This window comes from Lissotriton vulgaris, chromosome 3_1 (genome assembly GCF_964263255.1).
Source record: "Lissotriton vulgaris chromosome 3_1, aLisVul1.2, whole genome shotgun sequence".
NCBI lineage: Eukaryota > Metazoa > Chordata > Amphibia > Caudata > Salamandridae > Lissotriton > Lissotriton vulgaris.
Genome location: NC_141689.1, coordinates 826717747 through 826737199, shown reverse-complemented (window position 1 = coordinate 826737199; position 19453 = coordinate 826717747).

The following is a 19453-nucleotide window of genomic DNA, read 5'->3' as shown; positions in this document are numbered from 1 at the left end:
GACAGAGAAAATGTTCACAAGACAATGGCTAAATCAAGGATGTACAATAATGGGGAACCCTTCATCTGGATATGAACCTGTTCACTTTAAAACGTATGTGGATGCTCAAGAGTACTTTGGAATGGGACAGGAGCAGTTTCAGCAAAACTGGCTCAGATAACAAGGGAAGCATGGTACAAATTCCCACAGACCCCAGGGAGGACATGGATCATGGTAACTTTGTTAGCAATGGGGAACAGGGGAGGAAGCAGACATCTTGTGGCCAACATATGTAGAGCCCTACAAAAGGATAACAATGGTAGTACCCATGCCAAAATGCTTTACAAGGTGTTTAGACTCTCCTGGTTCTAATCCACTGTGAAATTTCATTATGATAAAGATACGACTACATACCTTGAAAAATCATAAAAATGTTGCTAGAACATGCAGGTCTAATAACTTGAATAACCTACTCGACCTAACTGTAAGGTACTTGACCCATGAACAGGCCTCAAATTTTGTGATCTTCAGCAAATATTTTGTCTTATAAGCTGCCCTTTTCTTCATTATCACATAAGAGAACACCTTCACATATGCAAGTACACTATTTCTGCTGGCCATCTGGGCAGGAGCAGGAATATTTCCCAGATCATCTTTAAAAACTCACTTTTTATAAATATATTACTAAAGCATGATGTGGTAGTGCACTGTCATGTACAGATATTACATTTTTATTTCCATTGAAATGGCCATAAAACGTTCCCACTAACATGTAGTGCATGGAAAATTGGGTTCCAGTAAAAATTTGCCCGGTATACAGACAATATCGACAACAAAAATATCGAGGTAGTTAAATATCGAGTTTAAAATATTGAGTAGACAGAATATAGATAAGACAGAATATAGACTACAAAAATATCGAATAGAAGGACAATAATATTGAATCAAAAATATAGAATGGACAGAATATCGAATGGACAGAATATAGACAACAGAAATATCGAGGGACAGAATATAGATAACGAAAATATCGAGGGACAGAATATGGACAACAAAAATATAGATGGATAGAATATAGACAACAAAAATATCGAATTTTAGGTAAGTAACTAAGTCAATTTATGATATTTAATTTTTGCGTAATATAATTCTGGAGCGGGTTGTGGGTTTATAGGGGAATAGGGTGGGAAGTAATATAATTATAATTATTTAAATATGTTAATTTATTGGTATTTATGTACAATTAATTGTTAATTGAGTATTAATTGGCAATTCATTAAAATATAATTGGTAATTAATTTTTATTGATTGATTAATTGATAATTATGTGAATTTTATTTATTTATTTTCTGGAGCGGGTTGTGGGTTTCTAGGGGAATAGGGTGGGAAGTAATTTAATTATAATTAATTAAATAATTTAAATTATTGGTATTTATGTACAATTAATTGTTAATTAATTATTGATTGGAAATTAATTAAAATATAATTGGTAATTAATTTTTATTAATTGATTAATTGATAATTATGTAAATTTTTTTATTTATTATCTGGAGCGGTTTGTGGGTTTATAGGGGAATAGGGTGGGAAGTAATTTAATTATAATTAATTAAATATTTTAATTTATTGGTATTTATGTACAATTAATTGTTAATTAATTATTGATTGGAAATTAATTAAAATATAATTGGTGATTACTTTTTAATAATTGATTATTTGATAATTATGTGCATTTTATTTATTTATTTTCTGGAGCTGGTTGTGGGTTTATAGAGGAATAGGGTGGGAAGTAATTTAATTATAATTAAATAAATATATTAATTTATTTGTATTTATTTACAATTAATTGATTATTATTTTTTAATTGGCAATTATTTAAAATATAATTGGTAATACATTTTTATTAATTGATAATTATGTTAATTTTATTCATTTATTTTCTGGAGTGGGTTGTGGGTTTATAGGGGAATAGGGTGGGAAGTAATTTAATTATAAATATTTAAATAATGTTTTTTTATTGGTATTTATTTAGATTTAATTGTAATTTAATTTGTAATTGGTAATTATTTAATTTTAATTGGTAATTAATTTTTATTAATTGATTAATTGATAATTATGTTAATTTTATGTATTTAATTTTTGTAGTGGGTTGTGGGTTTATAGGGGAATTGGGTGGGAAGTCATTTAATTGTAATTAATTAAATTTAATAATATATAAATTGGTATTTATTTTGAATTAATTGTTAATTATTTTTAAATGTTTTAATAATTTATTGCTATCTGTAAATATTTTGTATTAATAGGTAATTATTTTTTAGTAATTAAATTAATTTTATTATTTCAAATTGAATAATTATTATAATATCTTAAACTGGGAATTAATTTTAATTAATTTGTAATTTGTATTAATATTTAATTTATTTTCAAATATATATGAAGTATTTACTTTCCCTACTGTTGCACTCACTGGAGTGGGAATAGTAATTTTTTCCCCTACACTATCCAACGCTTACCCTACTGTTGCACTCTCTGGAGTGGGAATAGTAATTTTTACCCCTACGCTATCCAACGCTTTCAATACTGTTGCACTCACTGGAGTGGGAATAGTAATTTTAATTTCTATGCTATCCAATGCTTTCCCTACTGTTGCACTCTCTGGATTGGGAATAGTAATTTTTACCCTCCCACTATCCAACGCTTTCCCTACTGTTGCACTCTCTGGAGTGGGAATAGTAATTTTTACCCTCCCACTATCCAATGCTTTCCCTACTGTTGCTCTCTCTGGAGTTGGAATAGTAATTTTTACCCCTACGCTATCCAACGTTTTCCCTACTGTTGCACTCACTGGAGTGGGAATAGTAATTTTTACCCCTACGCTATCCAATGTTTTCCCTACTGTTGCACTCACTGGAGTGGGAATAGTAATTTTTACCCCTACGCTATCCAATGTTTTCCCTACTGTTGCACTCTCTGGAGCGGGAATAGTAATTTTTACCCCTATGCTATCCAACGTTTTCCCTACTGTTGCACTCACTTGAGTGCGAATAGTAATTTTTACCCCTACGCTATCCAACGCTTTCCCTACTGTTGCACTCACTGGAGTGGGGATAGTAATTTTTACCCCTACGCTATCCAACGGTTTACCTACAGTTGCACTCTCCGGAGTGGGAATAGTAATTTTTACCCTCCCACTATCCAACGCTTTCCCTACTGTTACACTCTCTGGAGTGGGAATAGTAATTTTTACCCTCCCACTATCCAACGCTTTCCCTACTGTTGCACTCTCTCGAGTTGGAATAGTAATTTTTACCCCTACGCTATCCAACGTTTTCCCTACTGTTGCACTCTCTGGAATGGGAATAGTAATTTTTACCCCTACGCTATCCAACGTTTTCCCTACTGTTGCGCTCTTTGAAGTTGGAATAGTAATTTTTACCTCTACGCTATCCACTGTTTTCCCTACTGTTTGACTCACTGAAGTGGTTATATTAAATTTAACCCTCTCTCTATCCTACGGTAAAAATATTGTATATGTTTTGTTAATAATATATATATATATATATATATATATATATCGACGAACCAAATTTCCGGTAATACACCAGTCACGTTCGCGAGTGGGTCAGGGTAGGGCTCCCGGTCACCTATTTTTATCCATCACAGCACTCCATTCTCTCGAACAGACGTACCCGACTCTCAAAGGTTGCTGTGCACGCAATTTTATTCAGCAGCAGGAAAACAACGCGTTTCGCTTTACAGCTTGATCACGTTTACGAATTGATGCCAAACAGAATGTCCTTTTACTCTTTTCAGTAACAAAAAGGAAAAACGGACTAACACCCATATGTGAGAAAATAGGTACTTTTTGTGGCCGACATTTTGGAATGGTCAAATATACTATATACAAATGATAATCCATTCATGTAATTAAACAGATAGTGAATTGAAATCAAAGTTTTAACAGTGTACAAAAAAAGTGTTATCAGAGTACTAAACGGAACCAATAATTACAACTCGCGCAGATATGATTGGAATTAATAGCGAGTCGCAGCATCAAGGCAGCTTAGCCCAAGTGGGCATAATCAATACAACCATAATGGAAAGACTAATAAATGGTCATGCCCAAGTGGGCAGTTGTTACCCATGTCTATAATTATTGAGTCATCAAAAATCATAGCCCCAGTGGGCAAATTCACAATGCAACGTGTGCCCCTATCAATTATAAACTTTGCTAATTGTACCGAATAGTAACAACTCGCATAGAGTAGCAAAAAATATATATACACATTGCATGTATGATAGAATGCATGTCATATCAAAGCAAGTGAATTATATACATTAGTGCATGTTGTTTTAGCCACATTGTGAAAACAGATAAACAGTCCAGCCCCAGTGGGCAATTAGTACCCATGTCCATTGATTTTAGAATTCTTAGAAAATAAGAGAACTTATCACCAGTAAAAGCCAGTACACGGTCTACATGATAGAATGCCCATGTAAGTTGAGGTACATAGGCAGTACCATATGTGAACTAAAAATACGAATCCTACAACATGTACGTGCAACAGTCAATAAGGACAGAAATAACGCAGTCGCCAAACATATGGAGAAGAACCATGGTGGCAATTGGAAACTCCTGAAGTTTTGGGGTTTGGAAACAATGTCCCTGTCCGATCGAGGTGGCCACCGGGAAAAACTTTTGAGACAAAAAGAGTCACGTCACATCCTAAATTTTCGGACCATGTCACCGCTAGGATTGAACCAGTCGGAGGAACTGTACATCCATTTATAAACAATGAATAAATGCTCGAATCCATTGACTAAACTTTTCAAATTTTTCCCTATCCTTTTCAGGCACTTTTACCCCCACCCCCCACAAAAAAGGCCCACTGGAGGGCAGAAAGACTGTATTGAATACTTAATTCTACGTAACAAGCCCACTGGAGGGCATCACTAAATTGAACAATTCATTTAACAAGGTTGACATTGCACTTAAACGTAGAGAAAATTGGTATAAATGTTAAACATGGGGGTTCTCCTTACACCAATGTAAAAACGTTATGTAGATAAATGTTAACTACAAGAACCATAATTCCCTGCAGGCGGAAGTACAAGAATAACTTCCTGGGTAAACAGGGGTAATTTAAATAATGTATTGAACACAGTTAAAATTTACCGTGAACAAGATAGATGTTACTATCGAAACGCGTTGGTTTTCTGTGCAGCAATCTACAATTAAAATCAATTTGCAACACATACTGGCTGGTAGTGGCGACTCACTCGGTTGATTTTCACGGATCAACGGTGTTGGAATATATATATATATATATATATATATATATATATATATATATATATGTATTAATTTATTTTTTGTATTTTAAAGTTACATTAATTATTTAATAATTTTACATTTATTTAATTATTATAAGTATGTTTAAATAATTATATTTATTATTATATTACTTTTACATTAATTTTAAGACATTTAAAAAATTCGATATTTTGACAGTCTATATTTTTTACAATCGATATTCTGGATTCAATATTTTTGTACTTACCTGTTTGTAGATAGGCAGTCGATATTCTGGAATTCTATATTTTTACCTCGATATTTTGGTAGGTCGAAATTTTGTCTGTCGATACTATGTCAGTGATCGATTTGCACATCATCAAGTAAAGAGTTCTGATTTGTTTTGGTCATATAAAACTTTTTTTTACCACAGAATTTCAAAATGTGTCTTCATAACTAGTGAAATATATTTGAAATGTGTGAACAGTTCACTTATTAGCCATTTCAGTATTGTGTTAGAAAAAACCCTGATATCTTACAGCCTTTCGATCCACATGCTTTGCACAGCACGATTGTCACACAGTTCACTCTACAAAATCCTCTAACTTCTGCATCTGAAGGCAGCAAATGTGACAGGATAACAATATTTAAAGGCATCTTTACTGCTCATTCACTTTGTGAGTAAGCAGAACACCTGCTGTTAGCTCGTTTGTCCTGATTAATTATTGCTCACCAAAGCAAGTGGGTAAGTGGATTATTCAAGCCCTGGACCAGGCATTAGTGGTATGTACTGTAAATACCAATCAAAACTGTATGATAGGTAAACGCAGTCCCTGGAAAAGAAAGTATTACTGCCATTAGAAATAAACTGATACTTGTTGATATGCTAGCCATCCACAGAAGAGAAAGAACACGCATTGGTAAAGCATTGGTTTTACCTATGCAAAGAATAAAGAGATGTTTTCATCAATCATTGCCAGAGAGAAGGAAAGAGCTTCCAGACAGATAGCACATGAGTGGAGAGGGTGTGGTGCAGCAGCCAGAGCTGCTGACTCGAGAGCTGGGGATCCCTATTTGAGTCTCGGCGGTGCCACACAACATCCTGTGATTCTATGCAAATCACGTAATCTCTCTAGGTGATAAATTGTTATATAAATATGCTGCAGGAGTAAAAAGCAAAACGTTATGAGAATATAGTTCAACTAAAGCGGATGTTAACAGTATTTCAGCTGCGGAAAACTGATAAGAGAACCAGACGAGGAATAAGCATTGGTAAATGCAGGAAAATATGTTACAGCCAATAGAAATAGTGGAAAGGTAAGTAGCATGCACAGGAACCAATGAGAAGTCAGGAAAGAGAGGAGTTGGGATGTAAGTCCCTTTTAAGTTTATATTAAAACCAATAGATCTCTCAAGCACAGCACAAGCCCTGTGGAGGCGAAACCTAAAAAGGACACTGTAAAGACGCTGATGTTAAAGAGAGTTTGACCGGAGATCGTCATAACAAAATTGAGAACAATATTGTGAATTATTGAAATATTGTGGTATTTACTTATGTTCTTCAGTCAGTATGTTCTAAACTACAGACTTAAATAAGGAAATAGGTAAAATAAACAATAAAAAAGGATGGTCTTAAAGAAATAGGCAACAAAAGTAACCTAAGCTGGGAAGCACTGGCAGTCATGCTACCTTATTTGCAAACAAATAAGTGCAAGGGCCCAACGTTTTTCTTTGTAGTCAGCTGCTGACTCTGACGAAAGACACGGTTACCAAATACAAGGGCTTCCTAGATTTGTTTCCACCTCATATCTCTTTCTTCTATCACTCTACATTTCCTATGTTTTTATCTCCCTAATGACGGTTTCTTTTCACCCCTACATTCACAATTAGTCAATGTTTTGCTATTTTTCTCTTTATCCTTCTGTCTCCCTTTTCTGATTTACAATCTCTTCTTGACCACAGCGGTCTCGCCAAGCATATTGTGGCCGTAGGACCCCGGCGTCACTGCAGGGAACCGCCGTTCCCTGGCGGCGGTGGCATCCGATGGCAGTCTGACCGCCCAAGTCGTAATGGGGCAGTTGGACCGCTGGTGTAGCAGTGGCTGGACCTCCACCACCACACCACCACAAACCTTGCGGGATACTTAGACCGCCAGACTCGTAATTAGGCCCTTAGTGTTGAATCATGAGGTTGATTCTGTATCTGTGGATAAAGTTAAAGACCCTGTATGTTAAGTAATACGGGGTGCGACTCTCACACTGGACCTGATGTGTGGTTCAGGAGCACCCATAACTATTATTTCTGACACTTTGTTCAACTCGCACTGGAGTGTGAATGTGATATTGATATCACCGGATGTACATCCCAAAGCATATTGGCTACAAGACATCAGCATTGTAGGGTACTTTAAGGACTATATTATGTGCCTTGGTAGGAAAACATTACCTAAAATGTATGTAGCAATCAAGAGAAGACATATTGTTGGGTGGCAGGACCACCCCAGATTAGGCCTTATGTTGGTGCCAGTTGGAGACCCACCTGTGAGGTTATTAAATGTACCTATTCCTCTAGTCAATATAGATAGACATAGTTCTGCTGATGATATTGTCAAAGGCTTTCCAGAGATTTTTAATGACAAAATTGGTTGAATAAAAAAGTTATATGTACACTATCAAGCAAAAGAAATTCCATTCCGGTCAAACACAATGTCAGACCAATTCTGTTGAGTGTAAGACCTGAGATGAAAAATCTTCTTGAGAAACTTGTTAAAGATGGTATTATTAAAAATGCTGGCACCTCTGAGTGCGTAAATCCTATATTAATTGTATGCAAGGAGGATGGAGACATTTGCTTATGTACTGACCTTCAAAGTCTGAATTAGAACCTTACGGTGGATTGCCACCCACTTCCCAAAGTACAGGATCTACTGGCTAACATTGGTGATTCTAAAATTGTTTTGTTGTTAGACCTTAAGTCAGCTTATCATCAGATTCTTTTAGATGAGAGTTCCCAACAACTAACTACTTTTGTCACTCTATTTGGTGCCTATACGTTTTGTAGGTTACCTTTCGGGTCTGCATCGGCGGCTAGCGTGTTTCAATGTCTTATGGACATTCTTTTGGAGCATGTGGCTGGGTTTGCAGACCTTCCAAGATGACGTTCTTATAATTGCCAAATCTCTAGTTGAGCACAACCATATTCTCACAACAGTTTTTAGGAAGTATAAAGAGCATGGCATCACACTTCTCACTAACAAATGTAAGTACCTTGCTCAAAATATTGATTATTTAGGGCATTCCATCAGACCCAGTGGAATATCGCCTACATTTTTGCCTATTAAAGCTATTAAAGAAGCCCAACCACCCAGGGACAAGGATACACTTCACTCTTTCATTGGGTTAAGTGAGTACTACTCGTGTTTTATCAAGGGGGTTGCGTTCATTGTCCAACCATTGAGAGATCTACTTAAGAAAGGTGTGAAGTACATATGGTCTGATACAGTGCAGAAGGTTTTCTATATGGTAAAAAAACTCACAATTTCTGCCCCAACATTGTCTCCTTTTGTGGCTGGCAGAAGATGTGTCATTACAATTGATGCCAGTCAAATTGACCAAAACAAGGAACATACCATATCTTTTGCCTCTCACTCACTCAGTGCTGCGGAAAACATTACAGTACGATTGAGCATGAGGGATTAGCTTGCTTTTGGGTGGTTTAGAGATTTAAGTTGTTCATTTGGGGTTCACATTTCGACATGCAGACTGATCATAAACTATTGTTACACTTACGCAATCAGAATGGTTCTGGGGAGGCGTCAGCGGGTCTTGTCAGGCTGCTTTCCAAACTGCAGGAGTATAACTTCACTGTAAGGTACATTTCTGGTGGAAAGTACACACAGGCTGACTGCCTGTCCAGATTACCAGTGGTGGATGAATCCACAATTCTTGTGAAGCAATGATCAACAGAGTGAATAAGTGGTTGCGTTGGTTGATGACTTTTTAGGTGATATAGGCACAAATAAACACTAAGACTGGTTAAAAGCCTCAAGTCAGGATCTTGCAAACCATTTTTACAAACACAAAAGATTGTTGGCCTAGAGTGAGGAATGTTGAAGCCTTATTAAGACCATACCTACAAGTTTCTGAGGACCTTTCTCTTGTGAATGGTGTGTTATTATGAGTATGAGGATCCCCAATGTACCTCAGAAATTAGGAAGCTAATAAAGATCATATGGGTGTCAGTACCACCAGTAAACCTCTCAAACAATTTACTGGTAGCCAGCTATGAAAGCTCAGGTTGCCTAATTCATTAATGAATGTACAACTTGTTTGGTGTCAGACAAGCATTGGAAGGGGCATGAATCTCCGCTTCATATGGCTACATTTCCAGAGGAAGCCTGGCACAAAGTATCTCTTGATTATGCCGGACCTTTTGATCTATTACTAAATTCTCAAAGATACATCGTGGTGTTTGTAGATATAGGGTAGGGTATATTTCACTTCAGTTTACAACACTGATTCCATCATCAAATGTTTAAGGAGAATTGTTGGTATTAAGGGGGCAGCCAAGGAGAATGTGACCGATAATGCTACTCATTTTGCTTCAGCTTGGATGAAGGGTTTCATTACTGGCTTTCATATTACACATCTCGTAGTTGCTCTCTCCTTTAATGGCCTTGTGGAGAATAAAAATACATTTCTGTAGAAGGGTCTGCAAACTGCTTTAACTATGGGCTATATGGTTGAATCTTTTCTAAGGGAAAATGTGTGGTCCTAATTGATGGCACCCCAACTGTTTGTCCATTTTAATTATTACGCAAGAGATTTCCTAGATGTTCAGTCTGTCCTGATTGGGTAAGAAACATGAGCACCAGAAGGCCTAATAATGTGTCTACATGGCTGACAGGGTGAAAACTATTCCAACCCAAATAAAATAAACCTTTGAAAAAAGACATGGGGATATACGTACACGGGAATGGCGTAGCATGGCGTTAAGCACGAAATGCTAATGCCATGCTGCCCTATTCCGAAAACGCAGGGATGAGCCACATTTGCAAAGATATGGCCCATCCCTGCGTTTTCCCTAGCACTAGTGCTAAATGTATTTATTTATAAAGGGCCAATGTAGGCACCCTGGCACCATAGTGCAAGGGTGCCTGCATTGAGGGAATGATTGTCTATGTGCAGGAAGGTGTCCCTTCCTACACATAACAATCACAAATGGTGATTTAAAACTTCTGTGTGCTGCATTGTGCAGCACACATAGAAGTTGCAAAACATCATTTTTTAATGATTGTTCATGTGCAGGAAGGGACACCTTCCTGCACATAGACAATCGTCAAGGCGTTTTGCTACTTCAATGTGTGCTGCACAATGCAGCACACATAGAAAGAGCAAAAAGAAGAAGAAATAAAGCATTTCTCCTCATTTCGCCATGTTAAGACCATGTTTTCCCTGGTCTTAATTTTGGAGCTACCTCCTATTTACGCAACCCTTGTAAATAGCAGGCAGTGCCAAATCAGTGGGTGTTGCGGTGAAACGCCCACTGCAACACCCATTGCCCTCCCCTTTCAAGCTAAGTATAGCATGAAAGGGCGCCTTATTTACAAGGCAACGTAAACCCAATTTAAGTGGCTTATCGCTGCCTTCTAAATAAGTCGACAGACCTATCACCACAGGAGCGTCGTTAAAAGTGACATTCCTGTGGCGATAGGGGCTTGTAAATATGCCCCTTAATGTAAAGGATGTAAAGTTGAACACAGTAGATTGGGTTTTGGTCAGGAGCCATGGAAGGGTAAGGAAAGGGTATTTAAGTTTTCCAGACCTAGGCGTGTGGAGATGTGGTTAAAATCACAGCTGAACAAGGTCACAAAATTAAATCTGTCAGGGGTCATGATTACCTTTCCAATGGTGGTTTTTGGTGGGTGAATAGTGAAACAATGTCAGGTAGTAGAGATGATGAGAATATTTTATTTAGTGCCATGTGACCCTGTCAACTGTTTTGATGAAGCATTGCCTAATAAAGACATGCAAGTTATTGATGGCAGGCAGCACAATGTGGGTCAAGGAACACTCTCACTCTGGCAGAGCAATAGGCAAGGTTGGCCTGTCTGCTAAGTTCAAGGATTACTATGTGACCTGAAAATGTATGTTTATATTCATTACTATAGGTTGTGTGGTTAGTACTGTTGTTGGGTATCTTTCTCTCTCACTTCCCCCTCTTAAGCTTAACTTTTCAAAAGGGGGAAGGTGTTGTACCTGATACACTCAGGTAATCTATGCACAAATGTCAGGTGATCTATGCACATTTGTGTTCATATTGTTATTTAGGGTCTATTAATAATACTGTGTGTAGGCTTAATTAATATTTGTACTTCTTTTATTGTTATTACTCCTTATAGTAGAGCGAGCGCTTGCTCGTGCTACATTTTTTGATTTGTTGTGCTTTTACTTGAACTAGCAGAGTTCTGGGCCCTGTGCCTCTTTCGGTGTTGGTTGGGTCAGTCACAGCTGAGCAGCCGGTGCTGGAGGAACGCTGGTTGTGGGCTCCCTATTTGCAAAGTACTGGAACTTGAATAATAAACTCTGTTTTATACTTTACCTGTTCGAAGTCTCCTTTCAACAAGGGGCTTTCGGCCAGCCCTAACCATCCATTCATCTGCTGTTGGGTCATTCCCATTTTTCTTCCACTAACTAAAGCATACAGCATGGGGCTATCGGTCAGCCCGCGTCAGCCATTCGCTAACTTAGATGTGAATCATGGCATTCTTCCCTTTTACAAGGAGCACATCCACACACAAGGTAGTTCACTTCAGTGCCGACTACGACAGCAATGTGTCTTTTTTTCTCAAGGTGCATTTATTGATTTTCCAACATACATGTAAATGTAAATGTAAATTGATACTTGTATAGCGCACTACTCACCCGCAAGGGTCTCAAGGTGCTTGTACAAATACCGCTGTGGAACCGGTCCTGCCTCTCCCTGTGAGGGGTCCACTCCTGGGTACCCTCAGGGTGAAGGCCAGGCATCCTTAGCGTTGTGGGGATTAAGCAAGCTATTGCCAAGAGTTGCAGAGTGTGTCTCTATGATTAGAATAGGCACCAAGGCGAGAATTATCAGGTCCGTGGAATTTTGAGCCCAAGACCCGCCGAGGCGGAGGATTGAACACTGGTCCCGGGCTAGACCTCTGCATCAGGGTCTGCCGCTCTAACCATTGATCCACACTTCTCCATGCAGCAGGATATTGTGGCATCATCTGAGCCATATCTCAAACCAGTGCCATAGTGAGAAACAGACTTGTATAAAACGGTCACTATACAGTTACTATAATGATTGCCCACAAAGCTAGAGCATTCGACTGCTTACAAATCAGGAAGGGGGTACATGAGGCCATTCCCCTCTCATTTAGCATTTTTTAAAGAAAAAAACACTTGAGAACAGCAAAAAAGAAAAGTGTGAAAAGGAGAATGTGCACACATAGAGCTTCAATATTCCTACTATTACAGGGCAGGTATACATCGAGGGCATACGGCCACAGTTGACTTGTGTGAGGGGGGTGAGGAGTCTCCCAAGAAGAGGCTCAAACCGGGAAGGGATGTAGAGCCCTTGTATGTGGGTGGCAAGAGAATAACGGCAAGCCCACCGAGAGATATCTCACCATTGGACCCCATATATAATCAAATCCTTTTCAGGATTCTGTAAGCTTGTCTGTTAAATGTTCCATAGTAAGATACTGCCGGAGGCGAGCATGCCACTGAGATAGCGAGGGGGCTGATAACTTCTTCCAGGAGGTAGCCAGTGTCATCGTGGTGGCCCCCAAGCAGAGCCATATAATAGATCAATTCCCATAGTTTGGTGTTTTAGAGAGGGATCCCGAAGTCCCAACAGGACAAAATCCATACATGCCTAAAATCCTCCCGGAGCCCACATCCCCTCCAACATCCATGTATCTTTTTGAATCCCCAACATTGTTTTGCTTCCAGACAATGTTTTTTAAGATGGGCAATGTCTTGGTATTTCCCTAACAATAACGTTTTGCTAAAGCCATGAAAAAACAAGCACTGACAAAGACAAAAGGATGGCAGCCAGCGCTAGACCTATTGGCTTTGCCAATGCTTGTTTCACGATGTATCCAATGAAAGGTTGGGATGAATATAAAGGCCATGTCTATCAACAAACAGGTTGACAAATATGCAAAAACTGTAAGAAGTAGGCTTTTAAAACTGAAATTCTTTTTAGCGAAAAGTTACAATTTACAAGCCTTCCGTCATCTTTTATGTGAGAGAAGAGTTCTTTACTTTATAATAATGAGTTGGATCGACTGTTTCACTCACCAAAATGTTTTCCTTTTGCCTCTGTGGCTCATTCAGGAACATTTCGGACCTCGAATGCCAAAGATGAGAGGGGGGGATATTTTAAGGCGCATGCGCGTTTCTCAAAGCTCTACTGCCACCCCGATGCTTTAGTTCTACTTTCCATTTGCTGTCCTCGTCCATCCCCCCCTCTTTGGAATCACCTGTTTCCTTGAGCTGTCCACCATGCCCAGCGTTTAATAAATCAAGAAATAAAATAACTGAAGGGACTGAGTGAGAAATGCTTTCAGTTCAATGGCATCAGTTCTAATTCACTGCTCTTCCTGCCAAGTTGTGAACTATGTGGGGGGCGGAACAGTTTTTTGTTTTTTGCCTTTCCTTATCTAAAAAGACACGTTCATAATTTTCAACTTGAGGGGGTTGTGGTTAGAATGCTTTCGAGGGTTCACAAAACAAATCATTTTTCACTGTAATTTTAGGGAAGATTAGAATAAGGGTGTGATATACGGGTGGAGGTAATGTACATTTCTCAATCAAAACATTGAAAAAAATGCAACTTTGTGAACTACTTTCCTCTTTTAATGAGACTTTTTATTTTACCTGAAAAATTTACATCTGCAATTTTTTTTGCATTCTAAACTTTGCATCCTCGACGATTTTGCAAAGCTTGTTGCGTTTAAAAAACACAAAGCTTACAAACAAAAACCTTGGACACTTCGCACACCCCTAGTGCTTGTGACACGGGCTGATTGTGATACGGTGCCATGAGTCCCTGGGGCCTTTCTTTATGAGGCCTCCGCCTCCTCCCTGGAGTGCTCCCGCCTCTTCCGTCTGACTGTTGAGTCCAGCTGCTCTTTTCCTAGTGCTGTCTGTATGTTGCCACCTGGGTGGTCACAGTTGTGTTGAGCCATCTCGGAGTCTGCTGAACTGTCTCAGTGGTGTGGCAGCTGTCAGAACCTGTTGACCTTTCGTCTACACCTCGGACACCTTCAAGTGCCCATAAAAAAGTCCTGTTCACGTAGCGTTGATTCAGTATCTCTTGCTCTGAGCTCTGGTCTGCGGCTAACCTCAGCTGAAGGATGAAGGCGTTCTGAGCTCTAAGAATTAGCCACAAACTATTATACTATTATACCCTTTGTAAATGTGTATAAAAGAGCAGCACGCTACTCCAGGACCCAAAAAGGATTAGTGGTGAATTAGTCTAGGGAAATATGAAATTAATTTGAGCGGTGGACATGTTAGTCTGTTATTTGGATTAAAAAGGATAGTGAAGGGATGGAGGATGGAAGGGTTTTCATTTATATAGCTCTTGCTAACCCTGATAAGCTGTTGAAGCCATTTTCAGTGAGGAGCACGCTACTACGGTACAAAAGAATTCGGTAAAAGCTGCTGCAAATTGTGCACCGTCTTTTACCGAATAGATTCTGATTTTATGAACTGACCGATGTACTCATAGGTTTATTCACAAAATCATTATTCATAGTGGGTCGCAATCCAACCTACCTCATTATTATGCATGAGGCAGATCACAAATTGCAACCCACTATAATTAGTACAATCATCTATGGTGCTGCTTGTGACTGGACATGTCAGTGATTGTTTTTTTAAATGTAGCTCATTTTCCGAAAAGGAATAGTGGATGAGTTAAGTAAATAGTTTGAACTTTTACAAACATGTTTTATGAGTAAGGAGTGGTGCCATTCAAAAAGGGGAACAAGTCCATTGGGGAACCCTTCCTGAGTCCAACTCGGTTACCACTACCTATCAGTAGTCAGTAAAATATTAATGTTTGCGACTGGGTTTCGGTTTTGTGGCTGCAGGGGTATCTCAAAATTTTAGACAACCCAAAATTTTAACTCAACCAGAATGTCCACATTCACTGGAGATGAGATGGTCTTTAACCTCAATTTCCATGAGGTAATGTGTCCCTACATTGAACCACCACCTAATCATCAAAAATCAGAAACTACAATCAATTTAATAAATGGGTCCACTCAATAGCTGAGTTCTAGATCAAACAAAACGTTAAAGAGTTTTATTACAGAATTCAGAAACAAAGCGCTACACAGTCAATGTCATGAAGGCTCTCAATAGAAATTATACAAAGAATGAAAAAATCTGAAATTATTCTAAGTTCGAAATGGGCTGCAACATCAGAAGAGTAATGGACAGCATCTCTAGTAGAAAGCAAAGTCTTCTGGATGACCCCCAAAATAGAGGGATTTTACACAAATATTTTACAAGATCTGCAGACTCATGTGGTGTGAGCAATTGTAGCATTTCATCAACAAATCAGAGCGCATGAAAAATAAACGTCATATGGCCTTAACATTAAAGCACTAACACATTACATGGGTAATTATTCAGCACCTTCCATGGTAATGTCATTCGGAGATACTACAACAAAATTAGATACATGAACAATAATGGTTATAGGAATGAAAAGGCCACAGTGAACCAATAGAAGGATCTTAGAAATGTTTTGGTTTGTGACTGAAAGTTCATTGACAGCAAAATAACAATTACAGAGGAAATAACCTAATACAGCTCATCTTGACTTTGTGCTGCAAATATAACGAGAACAGGCATCAGCAGGGGGAGGAAACTTGAATGACAGGGGTGACTTCCAAAATAAAAAAGTTGGCACCTATGTCTAAACTGAGGCCTAGTTAACATATATCAGAAACACACACCTACACATCATAGAGCATTAATTAAAAAAGCAACAGTACTATATCAGTACATTCATGTTTAATCAAGTGTGAAAATGTATTCTACATGTTGTTAATGAGGCACAGATATAAATGCATAAAAATCTTCTAAAGTCACAAACCCTTAATACATCACATTGCGAATTGCTATGTAGAAGGGACACCATAAACATGCCCCTTACAAACAGTGATTCGGTATGTTGACGCAAACTCAAATTGCTATTCAGTAATGTCTTACTGAATTGCACTTTGGTTTTGGTAAATACCAAAATGCAGTTTTGCAATCGCAAAGGTTCTAATTTTGCAAATCTGACCATTTGAGACCACAAAATGCCTTAGCACATCTGGCCCTATGACCTTAACCGCATCGCTGCTGCGGTTATTTTTGCGCTGTGCGGCTGTTTTCAAATTACCGCGATACATGACGAGCTCAGCTCGTCATCCGCACACGTCACCCGTGGCTGATGACGAGCTGAGCTCGTCATCAGCATTGAAGGGGTTAATCAGCAGAGAACATTCATTAACCCCTTCGCCGCTGCGCAAATTTTGCCACGGCGCAGGGGAGGGGGTGGGGGTGAGCCGGCGCCGCTGTGCTAGTGACGGAACCCGCCGTCATGAGTCACGGGTGGCCTGTGCTCCTGACGGCGTGGTTCCGTCACGGCCCCGCCTGCTCATTAATTCGCCCGCACCAGGGGGGAATTAATGCCGCGTGTGCGATGCAGCAGCCGCATGACGAAACCATGCCGTCATGAGCACACGCTGCCCGTGGCTCACGAAGGCGTGGTTCCATCATAAGCACGGAACGGGTTAAGAATTAAAATACCAAGTTAAATCTCAATTATGTGAAAAATATTAACCTATAACCAGCCCCTTCATTGATACAGATTTTAAGCGACTCTTCACAGAATTGTATGCTTTGATCTGATCAGATGTCACAAAACCTTCTGTAGGTTTTGACTGACATTTAAATATAGCTATAAATCATGTTCAGGAAGATCTTGAAAACAAACTTTGATAAAGGCAATCAAACTGTGTGAATGTGCACCCGTATACAAACACCTGCACACAAGTGTGCGCACACATACGACAGCCATCTTGTTTCTATCCCTATTATATGAAGTATAACAGCACAAAATGACAGTGGGCTCACATGATTCTATCCATCCGTTCTGAAAACCAGAAAGCCATGCTTCTCCTGCACCCTTGTTGGTGTGCTCATGCTCTTCCACCTAGTGTTGTGCCCTGATCTATCAACAGTTGGTGCTCATCCATCACTCCCCAGGCCATCAATGTATCCCATTATGTATGCTCCATCTTCTTCCCAGAATCTTGCATGCCTGCCCTGCCTCTGCCGTTCTCTGGCGTGGTCACTGCTGGCTTCCAGTCCACTAAGTATCTTACAAGAGAGTGGGTGGTGCGGTGTCAGACTGGCTTTGCAGAGTATTTTTCTGACTACGATCTTGCAGGTGACACTTGTCTAAGTCGTTGGGAGTGGAGATTGAGGTGAGCAACTATCGCACTCATAAGGGTTTGATTAAGGCCTTCTGGGAGCAACTACAAAACCTGGACTTTTGGTCCTCTGACAGAATTCAGCTTGCTTGTCACCTGTAGGCCTGTTCATCCCAAAGCATCCATCATTTTTACAGTGTGACTGGCATGTAACAGATATCACCTACACCCAGTGCTCCTCTCTTGCATGCATTGCCCTTAACTCCAGCAAAGTTCTCACTTGCACCCATTAGGCCCTACATTTGCAGTAAGTACCCCTCACTTGCATAAAATGACTCTCCATGTTTACGAGGAGTCCCTTACTTGCCCACAGTGTTTGTCACTTACAAAAACAGTATCCTGTCTTGCATGAAGCACCCTTCACATGCACACACAACTGACTCTCGGCAATAGATTGCCTCTATTTAGAAATAAAGTGCTCCAAGTTTGTACAACGGTGTTCTCACTAGCACACAGTTTCCCTGACTTGTACAATCACCGTTCATTTGAACACACATACATATGTGTAAACACATGTACACATGTATGTGCCCGCATAGTCCACAAAATATGTAAGTGATGGTGTATACTTGGTCAATAGGTTAAGTTGCTGACTTTGGAAGCAAGAGCTCTCTTCATCATTCAGTACTTTGGTACCCTTTGCTGCCACACTTGGAAGCAAAACCAAAAGGGATGATGGACGGAGTGTTGAACATTGCAAGCACCCACACCCAGTCAACTGATCCATCATCATTTTTTAGTTCACTCCGTCACAGCAGTGCAGACATGGCCATATGCAAATCAGTCTGACCCTGTGCCTCATGGGTGCAGTCCAGCCCAAAATGCCAAGCCATGTCTTCCCCGGACCGGAAACAAGCATCCTGGGACCAGTTTCTGGCTAATCAGCCGTCATCAGCCAGGCTAGCTTGAATCCAGTGGCAAAGTGAGCAAGGAACCCACGTCTGGGCATACCCTGCCAATTTAGGGCGAATAAAGCAAAACCAAAGGGGATGATGGACAGAGTGTTGAACATTGCAAGCACTCACCCCCAGTCAACTGATCTGGGTTTAATCCATCATCATTCTTTAGCTCGCTCCACCACCCCAGTTCAGACATGGCTATATGCAAATCAGTCTGACCCTGTGCCTCATGGGAACAGTCCAGCCCGAACTGCAAGCTGTGTTTTCCTTGGACCGGAAACAAGCACCCTGGGACCGGATTCTAGCTAACCAGCCGTCATCGGTCAGGCTAGCTTGAATCCAGTGGGAAAGTGAGCAAGGTACCCATGTCTGGGCATACCCTGCCAACTTAGGGCAAACAAAGTAAAACCAAAAGGGATGATGGACGGAGTGTTGAACATTGCAAGCACTCACCCCCAGTCAACTGATCTGGGTTTAATCCATCATCATTCTTTACCTCACTCCGCCACCCCAGTTCAGACATGTCCATATGCAAATCAGTCTGACCCTGTGCCTCATGGGAACAGTCCATCCCGAACTTGGAAGGGCTTAGACACAAACCAAACTTTAATACCAAGCACTGTGTAAACAAGCTTTGGCAAACCCAATGGGTCTTGCCTGTCATACTGTCATGCAAACCTCTTATCTTTGCCAGCTTTTTTTCTTTGTTTTTTGTTTTCCACAGATGACCACCGTGAATGTCCATGCATGCAA